Here is an 18,519-nt window from a genome sequence, read left to right as displayed (position 1 = left end):
ACATGAGTTAAGGTTAGCATCTTGAACTTCATTTTGTTCAGGAAGAAGTTGAGGAGGCACAGGGCTAGGACAGGACTGAGGCCTCTGTCTTTTTTTGCACACCAGAAAGTAGTGGGTGTACTAACCACGGCCTACTTGTGATGCTCGCATCCTCTCTATGGCTCCTTTGGCTACAACGGATGACATTTCCTGGCATAGCAAGGAGAGATGGCCCTCCACCAGCCAGTTGTTAGTAGGTGCATGGGTGGAGGAGTCTCCAGAAAGGGAATGTTAGCCATTCTGAAATATTTGTAAAACCCACTTGCCCGAGGATATGGACAGTCAGTGGAGCAGGTGATGGCAGATCCTGACTCACTCTGGGTGCTTGTGCCGGCATACGGTCAAACTAAATGGTTTTGGAGGCACGGTCGCGTAAAAGGCTGGGAAGCCTACTGGCCTTTGTGACTGAGCAGGAAGGGACATGGTTGGTAAACACAACCGTAGCCACAGAAGGGGCAAACAGCGGACATGGGTTAGTGTGAGGCCATGGATAGGCCCAAGGTCCTGGCCGTAGCTCTGCTATCCTTAAAGAGCTCCAGCGCTGAGTCTGCCTTCTCACCCAGGAGGCAAGATCCATCAAAGGACATGACTGAGTGAAGCTTGGATATCCCCCGAAAAGCCAGCGGTTCTCAGCCAGGCAAGGCATCTAAGAGCCACTGATGATGAAATCGCTCTGCCTAGCAAATCGATTGTATTAAGCCTGCATCTGATGGTGAACTTTGCTGGATCTCACCCATTAGCAATAGCTTAAGACAGAATAGCTTGGGCCTTCTCCGAGATCACAGGCAGCACTTGTGCAACCGAATCCCACACATTGTGGGTGTATCGACCCAAAAGGCATATGGTATTCACGGACTGCAGTGTTAGGCTGGTGGAAGAGAAAATCCAGCCTTTTGGATTGCCTCTCCAGTAGAGAGGTATGGAACATGCCGGGATTGATCTTGAAATTGAAGGCTTGGACCACCAAGTTCTCGGTTGGGGTGCTGGGTGAGGAAACTGGGGTCTTTATAAGCAAGGTGATGGCGTGGACAATTGTCCTATACACAAGAGCCCGAGTGCAGGGCTTGGACCAGGCCTCAAGAAGGATATCTGTAAGGACTTCAGTGGAGGGCAGCAAGGGTTTGGAAGGGGCGAACCCTGGCTGAAGCACCTCTGTCAAGATATTTGTCTTGACTGCCACTGTGGGCTTATGAAGGTCCAAGATCTCAGCTGCCCTCCGAACCACTATTGCAAATGAGACACCCTCCTCCATTGCCATGGTAGAGGGAGAAACATGGGCCAGTGTCTCATGAGTTGTCCAAACCACTGGTATTCACTAGTTCCTCATATCAGTTGTCCTCTGGTTCATCAAGGGGAATGGTGGCAACCATAAGGGTCCTCAGACCCTTCCCTATCGCCACCCTCTCCAGACCGGTCAAAGGAAAAAGGCACTGGCTCAGATTCAGAAGGCCCGGTACTAGTCGGCGGTGGAGACGGATGATACTAATCCGGCTCCTTATTAGGTATAACGATGCGGTCTGTGCGGCTGTGGGGCGACGGCACTGGAGCAAGCTTCGAGGAAGGTCAAGGTCTTTCAGGTGCTGCCGCTTCGAATTCAGCAACAGTTCCAAGGAGACTGACTGGCACAGAGGGTGGATCTGCCTGTGAAGAACCAGTAGGAGCAATTCCTGCATCCATAGGGCAAAAAGGAGCCCAGAGGGCACGGAACACCCAAATATGAGGTGCTTGGTCCCATAAAACTCTGAGTTGGGTGGGGTCTCTCTGGGTCTGCGACATATTAAGAGGCATGGAGCAGACCCTGGAACAGCCTCCACTGCAGAGCGAGACAGAGTGCTGATATTCCTGTGCCTGGTAGGGTGATTTGGACTGGCATGGGGAAGTTGAAGAACGCATGGACTTCTTTGACTTCTCCCACTTGTGAGACTTACCGGTCCACTTGGGTCGTGACGACGATCATTGGGAGAGGCTATACAAACGGTCCCGGGACATTCCTTGCGACTGAGAACAAGATCGTTGTGGGGTCATCTAACGTCAGATGGCGAGGAGCTACAGGAACCGTTCCCTCAGTATTGCTGCAGTCCTCCTGGTCTTGGAGATTTGGTCCTGTTCCAAACCAAACGAGGGTCTGTCACAGAGATCTGTCTGTGACAGGCCCCACACATTTTAAAGCCTGTTGGCTTTTTAGGAGACATGCCTAACACACCAGGAGATTAAAATCTCAAAAACGCTTCAACAAAAAGTTGAAGAAAGCCAGTCAGAAAATGACTGGGGACAGCTCTAGTCAGATCTGCATTGATTGGTGCATAAAAAACAACTGACGTCAGCGTCCTGGGGTGGCACCTACACAAGCACTGTGCTCGCCACTTCCATCGCAAACACCACCAGAGCGGAAATACAAGCGCACAGGGATACTGCCTAAAAATGTCCTGACCCAGTCTGACATCTGGGGAATATTCCGAGGCAAGTAATCTGCGGCTAGAAGTCTCTATCAGCGGACTAAATATTTCAACAGGTAGTTACCAGGGCTCAAACAGCGCCAGAGACAAAGTCTCCTGGTACATGAACCACACCCAGCCCTAATTGTGGCAGTACCACCTGTTGTTGAGAATGTCCATGAGAAAACAAACCAGCCAGCCATTGATGGTTGGCGCAAAAGCCTTCAGCGCTAAGTAAAGCACCACAGCTCCAACAAATTTATGAAGAGGCAGAGGTCTCTGATCTCCACATCTCCCAAATGGCTTGCCAGACTTAGGAGTGATGCATGCGTCACCACTGTCAAGCCTGAATCAACAGGGGTTTGCTGCTGATCCAATTGTGGTCAAGCTACCCCTTCAGTTATTTTAAAGTCTCAGTCGACACCTGGATGAAATCCAACTGGTTCCCCTGGTGCTGGGCCCATTGCAGTGCCTGCATATGTTAACGGGCACAGTCAAGAAGCCTTGGAGTCATCTACAAGGAGACCCAGGACATAGGCTAGATCAGGAACACAGTTCAAATGTCCGGGACTTGTTGGTCCGGAGGAAAGACCCAAAAGTGCACCATATCCAGTTTGACTAAAATGACGGAAAGTCTCTTTAAATGTGTCAGGTGTGACTTCAGCAGGTTGGCAGAAAATCACAATGATGTCAAGAGGTGTGGCATCGTCTGGAGGTATGCAACAGACTGTGGCGAGCCTACCTTCAACAGCTGGTCATCAAGGTAGGTAAAAACAGATACCCGCAACCTCCGAAGACAAGCAGTGACCACTGCCATTATCTTTGTGTACACCGTAGGGGTATTTGTGAGAACAAAAGGGAGCACAGCAAACTGAAGATGTTTGTGGCCAATCTTAAACCGCAGGTAGCATCTATAGGCCTTCAGAACAGGCTATAAAACTAGGCATCCTGCACATCCATAGCAATCATCTAGTCTTAGGGATCCACTGGAGAGAGAACCTGGTCCAGGGTTCACATCTTTTTGCCCTTGTGTGGGAAAGCACTGAGATGGCAAAAATCTAAAACGAGGAAGTAGCGGGAATAACATGTCCCTACTTTTAAGGGCGAAGCCCTCTCCATGGCTACTTTGACGAAAAGAGCCTGCATATTCTGACGCAAAATGGACATTTAGTCCTCGAAGAGCTGTTGTGATGTCGGTGGCAGGCAAAAAGAATGGCACAAGGGCATGGCTAGCGATCCAAGATGGTAGACACTTGGTCTGACATCTCTCTGACCACCAAAGCCATTTGTCAAAATCATGCCAAACTTTGTGACCCAGGATTCTGTACAAGGTCATAAATATACATACAACAACTACATCATAATAAACTGAGCCAGAAACAGACCTGTGCACTGACGGTTGCTTCAGCTCAGACAAAGCAGACTCCTATCCCGTGAGCTGATGTGGCAGCTTTTCAACAGGGAGTACTCAGCGAGAGAGCTGGTGAGGTAGTGGCAGCGATGGATGTCTGCTGAAGTGTGGTGCAAGAGATCTGTTTTGGCAAGTCTGGGCCTCTACTTCCATCTAATCCCTTCACGTTGGTCCACACTGCTATGTGTAAGGCTTGAGACTGCCTGGTGCAGAGGTGCCCAAGTGCGTGACGTGCAGTGAGGCGCATGGCAACTGCATGGATGCGGAACAGTTAGAGGAGGGACAGGCTCTGAGCAATCAAAAAGGCTGCCTTTGCTGAAACAAATGGATTTAGCCCTCTATTCTCTGCTCACCATGCACTAGATCTCCTGGACTTGAGAGGTAGTGGTGGTGCAGTCGAAAGCATGCTAACCTCCCACCACGACCCACTCAGCGAGGAGAGGGGCCAAGCGGTAAACATGTACCAGAGGGATCCCCTTCCCACCCAACTCAGCAGATGGGATTGGTACTGTGAATGATGCTGGCACTGAAACCAGCAGCATGGCACAACTTTGGATGCATATGTGCTGTAAGGTGGCACCCAACGAATCATGTGCTTAATTGCCCTCATTACCTCTTTCTACAAGCCAAATCAGGCACTACTCTAGTGACTGGGCTTACAAACCACAGGTTTTGAGTAAAACAATTAAATTACCCATTTGCCCTATGAATGGCGCACTCTGCCTCATGTAGGCAGATTACGGGAACCCAAGAGAGCGTGCAATGTGACACTCAAAAGCGCAGAAAATAAAGAGGAGCAGAGTAGCTGAGGCCAGTGAGTAAGTGTAGTTTTATATGCAGCTCCATTTGTTACTTCTGGAACAGAACAACGTTATTGCGATCCCGCAAGACACAACTAGCTGACGTGCAGGTGTAGTAAGTTCCCTTCTAGATCTACATTGGTTCTCCCTTAGTTCTGCATATTACACGGTGAGGTTGCCTTTTATTTTGTACAGCCACACATACTACATTTGTTTTTGTGCCATGATATTATTTTAGAAATATGCTGCACATGTTATTTGTTATTTAGTTCGCCTTCTTTGAACTCTGTACATTTTGTACAAGGTCGAACAACTTGGTGCACTGTTTTCGTGTGATCAGTCAGCAATATCTCCTAACGCTTTAGAAATTACGCAAAAGCACAGCCACTGTTTTCCAACAAAGCAATTCTTATCATATAAACAGAGAATTCCCTTTTTCTAAATCAAAGAGGAGGATTCTTGCAGAGGGGCAGGTCATGGAACAGGCACCCCGGCCTTGCGTAAACTGAGTTTACACGTACGATGTGGACAACCTAAGTACAAAATACCAGGTATGGGGTTGATTGCTAACCCCAGAGATCACTGATTTATCCCTGTGCTCACGTAGTGAGGGTACACTTAGATATTTATCATGTTAGGGCTTGTTATTTAATACAGTTTGCTAGCAATGTTGATTAGTCTGCCGAGTTGTATATATTTTTCAATTGAAGCACACTTGCTTCGCAATAGAACTTTTCTTGTGTCTTTATTTTGTTTATTATGAACATGTGTGAGTGAGAAGCGAGAGGTGATTATCTGTTTCCACAGTTTCCTTGGGGACTAGAGTGTTGTGTTCTAGGTTGCCAAAAGCACCTGCAACTCTGGGAGGTTTAGCACAGGAGTTCAGGTAAGGCACTGTGAGCTAGCCAGGAACTTTGAGCTGACAGGCACAGATGTGAAAGCGAGACACATTCGCTGCATTCTGATGTTCTGCTGTACCAAGGCACAGTTCTGCGCAAGCAGAATCCCAGAACATGGCGCTACCAACGGTTGCTCTGGTACTTACTAACAGGTCTCCTGAGAAGTGCTTGTGCGGAGACATCCATGGTGTTGGGGATTAATCTTCCACAGTATTTTAGGAAGCGTCTTATTTTATCTGTTGGTTTTTCAAGCTTGGAATTTTAAAAGGATAACTGTTTTTCTGTTTGTACTTTGTTTCCATTGCTCTTTACAATCATGGCGCATCCACAGCCTATTGTAATTTTAGAAAATTGCAGACCTGCCACCCATGCGCATGTAACTGTACATGTACTTACTAAGGCAGGTGGTGACATTGTTTCCGATCCAGTCTGCCACCTCAGGATATTCACAAGGTCAGGAATCTGTGGTTAAAGCAGCCATCAGAAAGCAGGTTTCGTGGAAATAGTAAAGAGCATTTGGGAGACTCCTCCACAAGATAGGTAATTTCTGGCTTCAAAGCTTTGGAATAAGTCAGCTTTCTCTTGGTTTTCCTCACACCTGAAACATGATGGGATTCTCCTCCTGTACAGTCTCTTCTTGCAAGGCAAGGTACATAGCTTCCCTCTCTCTCTCTCTCTCTCTCTCTCCAAGCACGCTTCTTGGCAATTCAGGAAGATCCTCCGCTCCTCCTGCAGAAAGACCAAATTGAGGTGAAGTTCCCTCACCTCTGGGAGACTGGCTGTCAAAAAGACACTGGTTCTGCATGTATAGCAGTTCTTCGAGTCTTCTGAAGTACCCCCTTCTTTGGTCAAGAAGTTTATAATGGAACAAAGCGGGGTGGTTTGAATCCCATTTTTTAAAATATTTTCCAGAAACAAGATGTGGAGCTACTGTCTAAAACTTCAGAATCAGGTTATGGTTGGTTCTCTTCAAATACTGTTTTTAGGCTCTACTCTAGACACAAAATGTGCAAAGCGATGGCTCGCACATCAACAAGCTTACTGGAACAAAATGTGGATGGCTCCAGGCAGGAGTATCCAAAACAGGGGCACATTGAGGTGTGAGATCTCTGACCAGGATGTTATCAGCCTTCTTGAAACACTAATCAGAAACAGATGAAAGGGCAGACCCAGCATGGAACCCTCCTCATCTTGAACAGCTGAAACTTAAAACCCATCCTTTATCCCTATCATCTACCAAATGACAGTGGGCAGGAACACTAATGAGAAGTGCCTTGTGACAGAACGGCCATCAATTAATTTCTAAAGTGTAACGGGGGAGCGGGAGGTGGGCTGTCTCAGGGGGATTGGTGGTGTCCGCGCCCCGCTGACCCTGCAACCCCTTGTCCATTACAGACTGACCCGTGGAGAAACAAGCAAGACGACATAGACGCACCCGACGACAGCAGCTGCCCCTTTAACTGGACCTATGCTTCCGAAGAGGAAGCCCCGCCCCCTAACGACGTCATCCCGGCCGGAATGGCCAAAAACCAGGAAGTACTGTACGGAGGGTGTGTTTACACCCCGGGAGAGCGGAAGGAGGGAGAGAAGGCGACGAAGAGCGGAGACGAGGACGGAGAAGGAGCGGAGAACCTGAAAGGAGATCGAGGAGAGGCCGGGAGAGCAGAAGGAGAGCCAGGAGGCCAACGACCCCGTGACCCGCCTACACTGGTGTCAGAAGTGGGATCTCCCCCTGCAAACCCGACCATGGCGATGGACCAGGTGATCCAGACTCTCATAGAAGGGCAACAGAAGCTGGAATGGGCCGTGAGCCAACAGATTAACACAGCGGACGCTGACAGGGAGCTCTTCCGCACTACAATGTCTCAACAGATGGACAGTATTCAAAAGACGGTACAGGCCCCCGGCGCTGTACTACCTACGGATAGAAGACCCATAGGACCACACCCGACTGGAGTGGCGCTTCAAAAATACGTGGCGGGGGAAGACCCCGATGCATTTCTACTCAATTTTGAACGGGCAGCAAGGGCTTGTGGGTGGGCCGAGGAGAAATGGCCCTTCTTTTTGGCTCCTCTACTGACTGGCGAGGCCCAAACGGCCTATCAGGTAGCCAACCACTCCGGCACCGCGTCCTATAATGAGGTCAAGGAAGTGATACTGGACCACTTAGGGATGGATGCAGAGGCCTACCGGCTCAGGTTCAGGAAAGAGAAGGGGAACGCAGGAGAGAACCCCAAAACTCTGTACTTGAGAATTAAGATGGCAGCCGAGAAATGGCTGAGACCTGGTAGCAGAAGCAAGGACGAAGTCATGACCAGTATAATACTGGAACAATTCATGGAGGCCTTACCATATGGCACACAGAGGTGGTTGCGACAGCATCCGGGGTTAACGGCCGCTCAGGCCATCGAGATGGCAGCCAACTACACCAGGGCCGCTCCCCGATCATTCCCTTGGGATACGGACAAAGGCAGTAAGGCCAGTGCGCCCCCACAAAAACCAGACAAAAAGAAGACGATCCCTGAGCCTCTCAGACCTCGACCTTTCCGACTGGAACAACCCACCATGAAAGGGCCGCAATGCTTTGAGTGCGGGGACTGGGGGCACATAGCTCGGATGTGCCCACATAGACGAACAACAGAAGAACCCATGGAGGTTGGATACATACCGAAAGCAGTGATGTACACCGCCGAAATGGGACCCTCCTTCTATGTAAGCGTCCTGGTTAATCAGAAAAAAGTGAGAGCCCTTCTGGACTCTGGTTGTCGACAATCTGTCATCCAGGAGAGGCTGCTGCACCCCACCCAATACAGACACCAAGGCATAGTACACATCAGATGTGTGCACGGGGATGTGAAGCCCTACCCCTTGGCATGCATTACATTACACCCGAAGGGTAGAGAGCCGTGCTTGGTAAAGGTGGGTGTAGTGGGTACTTTGCCCGAGGAGTTGATCATAGGCGTAGATAACCCAGACTTCCTGTCCTTGTTCAAGAGGGAACTGCAAGATAGTCCGGCAGGAGCATACCTGTCGATAGAACCCTGGGCCCTCGATAGGGGTTTCAAGTTCGCCCAGGCCAACGATCCCACCCTCCTGAATGCGTGGGAAGCGGCACATGTGGCCCAAAACAACCCCACAACGGGGTACCCCCGGTTTCTGATCGAAAAGGACCTCCTGTATAGAGAAGGGAAGGCTGGGGAACACAGACAACTCGTGGTTCCGAAAGACTGCAGGGAACAGATCCTGTTCTATGCCCACACCCACTTAACCGCAGGGCATAGCGGAGCTGAGAAAACAACTCAAAACATCCTACGCCTGTTCTACTGGCCAGGAATCTACAAAGAAGCGGAAGCATATTGTAGACAGTGTGAGGTATGCCAGAAGAAGAACCTTACTAGACCCCCTGCCGTTCCCCTCCAACCGTTACCCGTCATTGGCAACCCCTGGGAAAGGGTGGGGATGGATCTCATTGGACCCTTACCCCGCACCTCTAGAGGAAACACTTATGCCTTGGTAGTGGTTGACTACAACACCAGGTTCCCGGAGGCTTTTCCCCTCAGTGCGCCCACTACCAAGAATGTGGCAGACAAACTGGTGGAGCTGTTCTCCCGGGTTGGGTTTCCGAGGGAGATCCTAACGGATCAAGGGACCCCGTTCGTTTCAAGGATGATGACAGAAGTATGCAAGCTGCTGGACCTTCGGCACATCCGGACTTCCGCATACCATCCCCAAACAGACGGCCTCGTTGAGCGGTATAACCGCACACTGAAAACAACCTTAAAAAAAATGCTGAGCACAGAGACAAAGGATTGGGATAGGGTGTTACCTCTGGCCCTTTATGTTGTGAGATCCCAAGTCCAGAGTAGCCTGGGGTTTTCGCCATTCGAGCTCCTATACGGTCGCCAGCCTAGGTCTCTTCTAGAAATCACCAGAGAAGCCTGGGAGGGGGAGGAGGCCGCGGAGCAACGATCCCTACTGGAATACACACAACAGTTGAGGTCCCGCCTGGGCAAGCTAAGAGACCTAGCATATTCCAATCTAAAAAAAGCACAAACCAACCAAAGGTTTCAGTACAATAAGGGAAAAAAATGGCGAACCTTACGGATAGGGGATTGGGCACTGGTGCTCTTACCATCGTCCACCCAAAAGTTCAGGAGCGAGTGGAAGGGTCCGTTTAAGGTAGTGGAGACCATCGGGCGCACTACATATAGGTTGCAACTGTCACCCTCTAGGAGACAAACCTTCCACATCAATCTTCTAAAGAAATGGATAGGACCACCCCCCAGCCCCGCCAATTTGGTCCTTCCTTCCAGCAGGCAGGAGACGACCTTGGAACACCTTCCGGTGAACCCTGAAATAACCGCTGAAAAAAAACAAGAATTGATGGAAGCTGTACGTCCCTTTTCCCCTTTGTTCTCTGACACCCCCGGGTGTACCCACATGGCAGAACATCAAATACACACCAAAGAGGGACAGATCATCAAGCAGAAAGCATATCGCATTCCTGCAGCCAAACGGGCCGACGTAAGAAGGGAGGTACAGGACATGCTAAGGCTAGGAGTCATCAGACCCTCAAAGAGCAGCTGGTCATCCCCCATTGTTATGGTCCCCAAACCCGACGGGTCAACCCGTTTTTGTATGGACTTTAGAGCATTAAATTCGATTTCTTCCTTTGACGCCTTTCCCATCCCGAGAGTGGACGAGCTGATTGAGCGAATAGGGGAAGCTCACTATATCACAACATTTGACCTGACAAAAGGGTATTGGCAGGTGCCTCTGCGGGAGGGGGATAGGCACAAAAGGCCTTCGCCACAGAAGACGGGCTGTTCGAATTTAACGTGCTCCCTTTCGGGTTACACGGTGCCCCCGCCACTTTTCAGAGGTTGATGAACTCTGTGTTGGCCCCACATACCGAGTATAGCTCGGTCTATCTGGACGACATAGTAGTCTTTAGCAACACCTGGGGGGAACACCTGGGCCATGTGACCGAAGTCCTTCGGGCCCTGCAATCGGCCGGACTACACGTAAACGCCAGGAAATCTAGAGCAGCCTTTTCCAAAGTGAAGTATCTGGGGTTCATGTTGGGGAATGGCGTGATAGCCCCACAAGAAGAAAAGATCAAAGCCATTACCAAGACGCCGTTCCCTGCGACCAAAAGAGACTTAAGGGCTTTTCTGGGGCTTATCGGGTACTATAGACGTTTTATCCCAAACTTCGCGGCCACCTCTTCCCCTTTGACGGACTTACTACAAAAACATGTAAGGAACTCCTTACCCAGCCCCCCCTCGGAGGTGTCTTGTAGGGCCTTCCAAGCCCTGAAGGAGGCGATCACTTCGAGCCCCATCTTGATTTCTCCAGACTTTGAGAAGCCCTTTTCCCTGGCCACCGACGCCTCCGACACTGGCTTAGGTGCGGTGTTGTCCCAGGAAGGAGCTGACGGACTCGAACACCCTATCTTGTATGTGAGCAGAAAACTACATCCAAGGGAACAGAAGTACCCCACAGTAGAGAAGGAATGCTTGGCAATACGGTGGGCGGTGGACAAGCTTCGATATTACTTGGAGGGTAAAGCCTTCACCCTGTATTCTGATCATGCCCCATTACAGTGGATGCAGAGAAACCGTTACCAGAACACTAGGATCCTCAGGTGGTTTTTGTTTCTGCAGCCATTTGCCTTCACTGTTGTACATAGGAAAGGTATCCACAACGGGAATGCGGACTTTCTTTCCCGTATCCCTATTCTACCCGAGCGGTCGAATCCCGGTGGGGAGGAATGTAACGGGGGAGCGGGAGGTGGGCTGTCTCAGGGGGATTGGTGGTGTCCGCGCCCCGCTGACCCTGCAACCCCTTGTCCATTACAGACTGACCCGTGGAGAAACAAGCAAGACGACATAGACGCACCCGACGACAGCAGCTGCCCCTTTAACTGGACCTATGCTTCCGAAGAGGAAGCCCCGCCCCCTAACGACGTCATCCCGGCCGGAATGGCCAAAAACCAGGAAGTACTGTACGGAGGGTGTGTTTACACCCCGGGAGAGCGGAAGGAGGGAGAGAAGGCGACGAAGAGCGGAGACGAGGACGGAGAAGGAGCGGAGAACCTGAAAGGAGATCGAGGAGAGGCCGGGAGAGCAGAAGGAGAGCCAGGAGGCCAACGACCCCGTGACCCGCCGTGCCACACTCCCGAGGGAGGAGTGTGGCTGTCACAGGTACGGCGGCGTTGGGCAGCCTGGGTGGGGAGCCGGAGGGCTCACGTTTAAGGAAGTGTAAAAAGCCCTTGTTTGTTGCCTCCCCGTTGTGTGACCTTTCCCCCCCTCCATTCCCCCTTTCCGACCCTGTCCCTCACCTCCTATCCCCACCTACGCTCACCGTGCACTGAGTAAAGAGCGCTGTGTCTAAGCACTATCCACAAGGGTTTTCCTCACTACCCCGGCCCTCAAGGTGCAGCTCTGGGTAGAACCTGACCTAACGCCATCCCTTATTTCTGGTTTCTTTCATGTGGATGAGCTGGCCTGGATTCCCCTACTCTTCCCCAAGACCAAGACCGAACAGAATCCCAGTAAAGACAAGAACACCACCACGGAGCCCGGAGCGCCATCCCGTGACCGCCTGACACAGAGACGGAGAAGGACTTTTGTCTATAAAAGCTCTTTGAAAATAAAGCCTGCATTGCCCTCTACACCTGGTGCCTTGGTTGTCCCTTCACCCCCGCCTACATAAAGGTAGTCCTTTCCCCATCCTGCTCACTTCTGTGTGTGGGTCTCCACCCTCCAGCCACAGGAATGCAGGAAGTACACTTCCCCTGTCTGGGGAAGCTAACTTAATTCTTCATCTTGCACCACGCTAAGCCAGGGACATCCAAAATGAATTCCACTAGCCCTAGTAGACCGACAGACACATACTACTACTACTACTACCACTACCACCAACACACAGTTGCTACACAGACTTCACAAAAACATACTCAACTGGGAGAACAGATGCAGTGCATGGTTCTTGGAATCACATAACCATGGAAACTTATACAAACGAGACCAGTGGCTTGCACTCTCAATCGCACATGAAAAAGGATGGTTACATCAGAGCACCAAAAACAAAATATGCACCACTGCCACTTTACATTATGCAACCAGGGCATGGCCAGTTGGTGACTGACTACTATGAGGGTATCCTTGGTACGCCCTTTCAGGTCACAATAGAAGGCCTAGGGCTCTGTGCACAAGTTAGATTAGCATGACACCAGCAACAAAATAAAAGTTAGAATACCGCTCCGACATGCAGTCAGGTACTCTGGGCAGGGGAATTCAACCTGTACCATGCATGGGATATTCAGTCCCAACAAACTCACCCTGATTTCTGGCCAATACAGGCGGGGCCAATGAAACAAAATTAAGTAAATTACTTATCTGTAAATGTAATGTTCCAAATTTGAATCTTACATAGATTAGAAGTTTTTTTTATATACATAGTGTGAACTAGACCCTAAGATATCAGGTTTCAGAGCGCTTTATATGAGCACCAGTTTTGTTACAGACGGTCACATGCTGCGGAGCATTACCAATGGTTAAAAAAAATGAATACATGAGCCGTCATTAACAAATCCAGACACACATCGATGTGTCCCTTTGCGGCATAAGAGAAACCTAGAGAAGGTCAACAGTGACAATACAGAATATGGTATCTTATTAATCATAGCACTAACTCAACCAATAACGAAGGAGGGTAGTGAAAAGTCTGCAGGATGATATTCTATCTACAAGAAATATGCAAAAAAAGTTAGACAACTTTATCTTCTGATGGATACTTCGTCCTAAGATTTCTCCCCTATGAATGAGTATCAAAGCAAACCCTCCACAGGAAGTGGGACTGGGAAGTGCAGGCTAACCTAGGCAGTTACACAATCCTTGGAATATATCTATAATGCGCAACTGAAATGTCAGGCAATAATGTGTGAGTGCATGTGTGAAAGTGGCCGCTCTGTAAATCTTAGTCAATGGAGTGCCTTTGTTGAGAGACACTAAAGCCAGCTGGAGGTGCTTTCCTGGCCAAGGCATAGTAGATCTTTAGCAGAGCATAATGCAACGTGAAACCGTCCATTTGGTAATCACCTTAATATTATTTTCTTCAGTAAACCTGACAAAAAGCTCATTATCAACTCTATTTTGAGGTGTGTGGGTGTACCAATGAGATGAGAAAACGCATGTTTGGTATAAAATGTATGCAGTCTCTCTCCTCCTCATAGGTGAGATGCAAAGGTTGAAAGGGAGATGGAAGAGTGAATGAAGGGTAGGTGGGAACAATCAGTTTACTTATGTAAAATACAGTGAAGGATGGCCAGAGTGAGATGGCCTGAAGTTCACAAAAGGATGAGATTATTGTTACTAGGAAAAAAAAAATGTTAATGTCAGAACGAGAATCGGGCAAATGTGTATCCGCTGGGGATGCCATAAGGAAAGTTAATTCAAGATTTAAATCCAAATGTGGAACCATAACAGGAGTGGGAGTAAACAAGTAGACAAAACCGTTCACATAAAGATGGGTGATTAGGGATACACATGAAAGCAGACAGGAATGTCAACCTTTTTTGGGGGGTCACTGTAAGTTCCTCCTGAGCAAGAACATGTGAATCATGCAATGTCAAAAAGGCAGAACTTGCATGTGTTGAAGACACTTTGACTCACACCACTGAACAAACGTGTTTGTGTGGATTTCCTATTAGCCAAAATTATGTCATCAACCTCAGTCAGAAAGCAGAAGTTGGCACTGCACAATCTCCAGTCCTGCAGCCGCAAATTCAGTGGATTGGGTGAAAGTACCCGACCATCCTGTTCAAATGCAGGTCTACAAAGTGCAGCAGAGGAAGTGTGGCAGTGCCGAGTTCCAGCAGTTTAGAGTACAAATCCTCTTCACCCTTTCCGGGACAATCAAGATCCGTTGTGCTCGACCATCTTGCACCTTCTGTAGGACCGTGACAAATTGGATTAGCTGAGAAGGCATAAAGCAGGCCCCCATGATGTACTGACTGTGATAGTGTCCCCCAAGGTGCCATTCAAAGGGGAAGTGCATGATGTAGGCCATTTTTAAGAAATACAAGCATGGATACCTTAATGTGGAGAAGATAATTTCTGTACCGTTGGAATTAAGTTCCCACTATTCACTTTTAAGCGTAATGACTCGGAACATCAGCGAAGAGACCCCACGTAAACCCTGCGAGAAGGTAGGAATGCCAGATGAAAGTATGCCTTCTGGAGGTCCAGGGATACCGGCCAATTCCATGTGCTTATGGTCAAAAGACCATGGCTCAGCGGCAACATTCAGAACTTGCCCTGATAAATGAACAGATTCATGAGGCAAAGGTCCACAATGGGATTCAGGCCTCCATTCTGCTTCGGATCCAAGAATTTAAAGGAATAACATTTTGTGCCCTTTTCCTCTAAAGGCACCATCTCTATGGCCCGTTTGTTCTGCAGGGCAAGAGCCTCCGCCTCCAAGATCAGGGCATGTGCCATTGAACATGTGTTGGTGGAAAAAGGCCAGGGTGGAGGGGAAGATAGGAAGGAAATCGTGTAGCCCTTGTTGATTGGCTGAATAACTATTCAATCCATCATGATCATTTCTAAATAGATGCAAAGTTTGGAAGTTCGCCTTCCACCAGAAGTTGGTAGTGTAATGGGGAACAAACAGCTTATGAAGCAGCACACCCAGCAGAAGAAGCAGTTGCTGATGTTGGCATTCCTTAGAGCCACCCGTATAGTGAAAGGCGCAATAAATTTGCTGAGGTGTTTGGAATGGCTATGAAGTTTGCTCCTGATGAGACCGTTGAGATCCCAAGTATCCCTGACATTTTTAGCACTGCTGGTGGAACTGTTCACTGGGAAGGAAAGGTCCAGAGTGTGATCTGTAACTCAGCTGCCCTCAAGTGAGGATTCAGACATTTCTCTAAACAGCTATTCAATCAGAAGGCATAACCATGAGGGTCACTTGGGTATCTTCAAAGAAGCCTGTGGAATGCATCCAAGCATGGTCACACAGATTGGCAGCTGTGGATTATGAATGAAAACACCATGTCTGCAGAAGACAGGCCACAAGTCAGAACTTATTTGGAAGAGAACAGATGTTTTTTGACCAGATCAAAAAAGGTCTTTTTTATGTGGTCAGGGAGACTTATAACTGCCATTTTTCACAGCTCTCCCAAGGTATGGACATACCACCTGAAAAGGCACTTGGCATTGGCAGTCCCAAAGGCTAGGAGGTCATAGGTATTTCAAAAAAACAGGGAGGTCTCCTTATGTATCCAATCAGGGACAGGGAGTTGTGAAGTAAAGAAATAAGGGAAAGTCCCTATCTGACCACACAGTTGGAAAAGGAACACCTACTAAGTAATAGAGGGGGTATTCACATTCTCTGTACATAAACCATAACCACATGAATAATAAAATACAAGAATGGATAGAATCAAATAAGAAACAATTTCAGATAATACATGGAAAAATTGTACAATTTATTCAAAACGCAATATAGTCATAAAACAATTTATTAAAAATTCATTTTTACAAAACAATTTTTATGCCATTAAGACCAATTAAAAATGTGACTAATCACATGAAAAAACATAAAATTCTTGTTACAAAGTTGTCGACGCAGCGTTTCGGTTTTTAGGATAAGACCTTCATCCGCTTGACTCTCCTCATCCATTATACGAGGAGAGTCAAGCGGAGCAGGGAGGCCGACGTAACAAGACAAGAGCTCGACAAATTAAAAACGTAGCTCTTGAGGAAATCCGTCAAACCTTGCGCTAATTAAATAAAGCGGTGGAAAAACGGCACAGATCACTGCATCCGGCCATGCGCTGCACCTTTTGGCCTCTTTCCCATATTTATGGGATGATTCTGTAAATTAATCTTATCTAAATCGGTGGCCCCCTTGACTCACAAAGAACGTTACCAATTGAAGAAGATGCGCATACCCTCAATGAAGAAAACAGCGCCTCAACCCATAGAAATATGTTGAGCAAATAATCTATCTATGGGGTGTTAACTTGGAATCAATCTACAAGTTACAGATATTGATAACAAAAGAACCTTGTCCTGATGAAGGTCTTATCCTAAAAACCGAAACGCTGCGTCGACAACTTTGTAACAAGAATTTTATGTTTTTTCATGTGATTTGTCACATATTTAATTGGTCTTAATGGCATAAAAATTGTTTTGTAAAAATGAATTTTTAATAAATTGTTTTATGACTATATTGCGTTTTGAATAAATTGTACAATTTTTCCATGTATTATCTGAAATTGTTTCTTATTTGATTCTATCCATTCTTGTATTTTATTATTCATGTGGTTATGGTTTATGTACAGAGAATGTGAATACCCCCTCTATTACTTAGTAGGTGTTCCTTTTCCAACTGTGTGGTCAGATAGGGACTTTCCCTTATTTCTTTAGGAGGTCATAGGTCACACAGGGGGGGGGCACAGGAGGTAACCATCTTAAAATCGGACTACAGGATGCCGCCAGGTTAACAGCAACAAGAAGGAGGGGTGCAACAATACAAAGACACAACAATATAAAGAGTCTCCGTGACCCAGCACAATTCTGGTATACACCGGTAGGCACCCAAACAATGCAACCATGGCAGAAAGGTCACCCACCTGGTCCTTTTCCCTGCTTACTTCCCTAGATAGCTGAGACCTAGCTACTTTTGTATGATGCCCGGTGGTGCTATCTCACATGCTATAGGGGAGATTGACTTTGGACTCCCTCCTTTGACTATCACCTACCCAGCCGGACTGCGGGCAAACGCTCCCGCGTCTCTCCTGACCTTATCTTCCCCCTCTCCTTTCCCCCAACTCTCTCCCCTCTTACTCTTTCCAGCTTCTGTCCTCTGCCCTCACCTGCCTCTTGTCCCCACCCTGTTTTTCTGTGAACCTCTTCCCTCAACACTTGAGACCGAACTATTTTGTCTGATGTCCGATGGAGCTACCTGGTTTAGCTATAGGGGAGATGGGCCGTGGATTCCCTACTTGGTCGTCACCTACCCAGTCGGTCTTTAGACAGACTTCCTTTCGCCTCTACAGTTGTCTCTTCCCTTATCCTCACTTTCTCGCCTCCCCTAACCCCCACTACTTTTCTCTCTCCTGTCTCTCCTCTCCTAATGTATTGCTGATTGTTTGATGTAATGTGTAACTGTTCTTTTTCTGTTATATTGTTGACCCACATTGTTGCACTTCCTTTCGTCTCTCCTGTCGTCTCCTCCCGCATACTTCCTCTATCTATGTCTCTCCTTCTCTCCCCTCTCAATGTATTGAGACTGAACTATTTTGTCTGATGCCCGATAGAGCTACCTGGTATAGCTATAGGGGAGATGGGCTGTGGATTCCCTCTTTGGTCGTCACCTACCCAGTCGGTCTTTAGGCAGACTTCTTTTTTGTTTCTCCTTTTTGTCTCTTCCCTTACCCTCCCTTTCTCACCTCCCCTGCCCCCCCATTACTTTTCTCTCTCCTTTCTCTCCTCTCCTAATTGTATTGCCTATTTTTATGTATTGTGTAATTGTTGAACTTTTTCTGTTACATTGTTGATTCTCATGTAAAGTGCTCTGATACCTTCGGGTCTAGCCAGCGCTATATAAAACTCTTAAAAAAATAAAATACATAAATAAATAAAATAAAATAAAGGTCCTAATTACGATCTTAGCGGAAGGGATACTTTGTCACAAACATGACGGCTATCCCATCTGCTGCGTTACAAGTTCCATAGAATATAATGGAACTTACAATATGGCGGACAGAATATCAGTCACATTTGTTATGGAATATCCTATCGTAATCAGGCCCCAAGTCTGGAGGCACTAAAAGTAATGCATTTGGGTTCATTTTTGCAGAAGAGGTTTGGCACTCTAAACTCTTCCGAAAAGGATGTGACAACAAACTTTGGGTCACA

At 47.9% G+C, this 18,519-nt stretch overlaps 1 protein-coding gene across 5 annotated transcripts in view; it reads right to left on the bottom strand.

Moving 5' to 3' along the window:
• The window catches only part of CLASP1 (cytoplasmic linker associated protein 1), a 1,618,163-nt gene that overhangs the window by 315,610 nt on the left and 1,284,034 nt on the right, over window positions 1-18,519 (bottom strand). The window lies entirely within an intron of this gene.

Source organism: Lissotriton helveticus, chromosome 3_1 (assembly GCF_964261635.1).
Source record: "Lissotriton helveticus chromosome 3_1, aLisHel1.1, whole genome shotgun sequence".
Classification (NCBI taxonomy): domain Eukaryota; kingdom Metazoa; phylum Chordata; class Amphibia; order Caudata; family Salamandridae; genus Lissotriton; species Lissotriton helveticus.
This window is presented reverse-complemented; position numbering and strand designations above follow the sequence as displayed.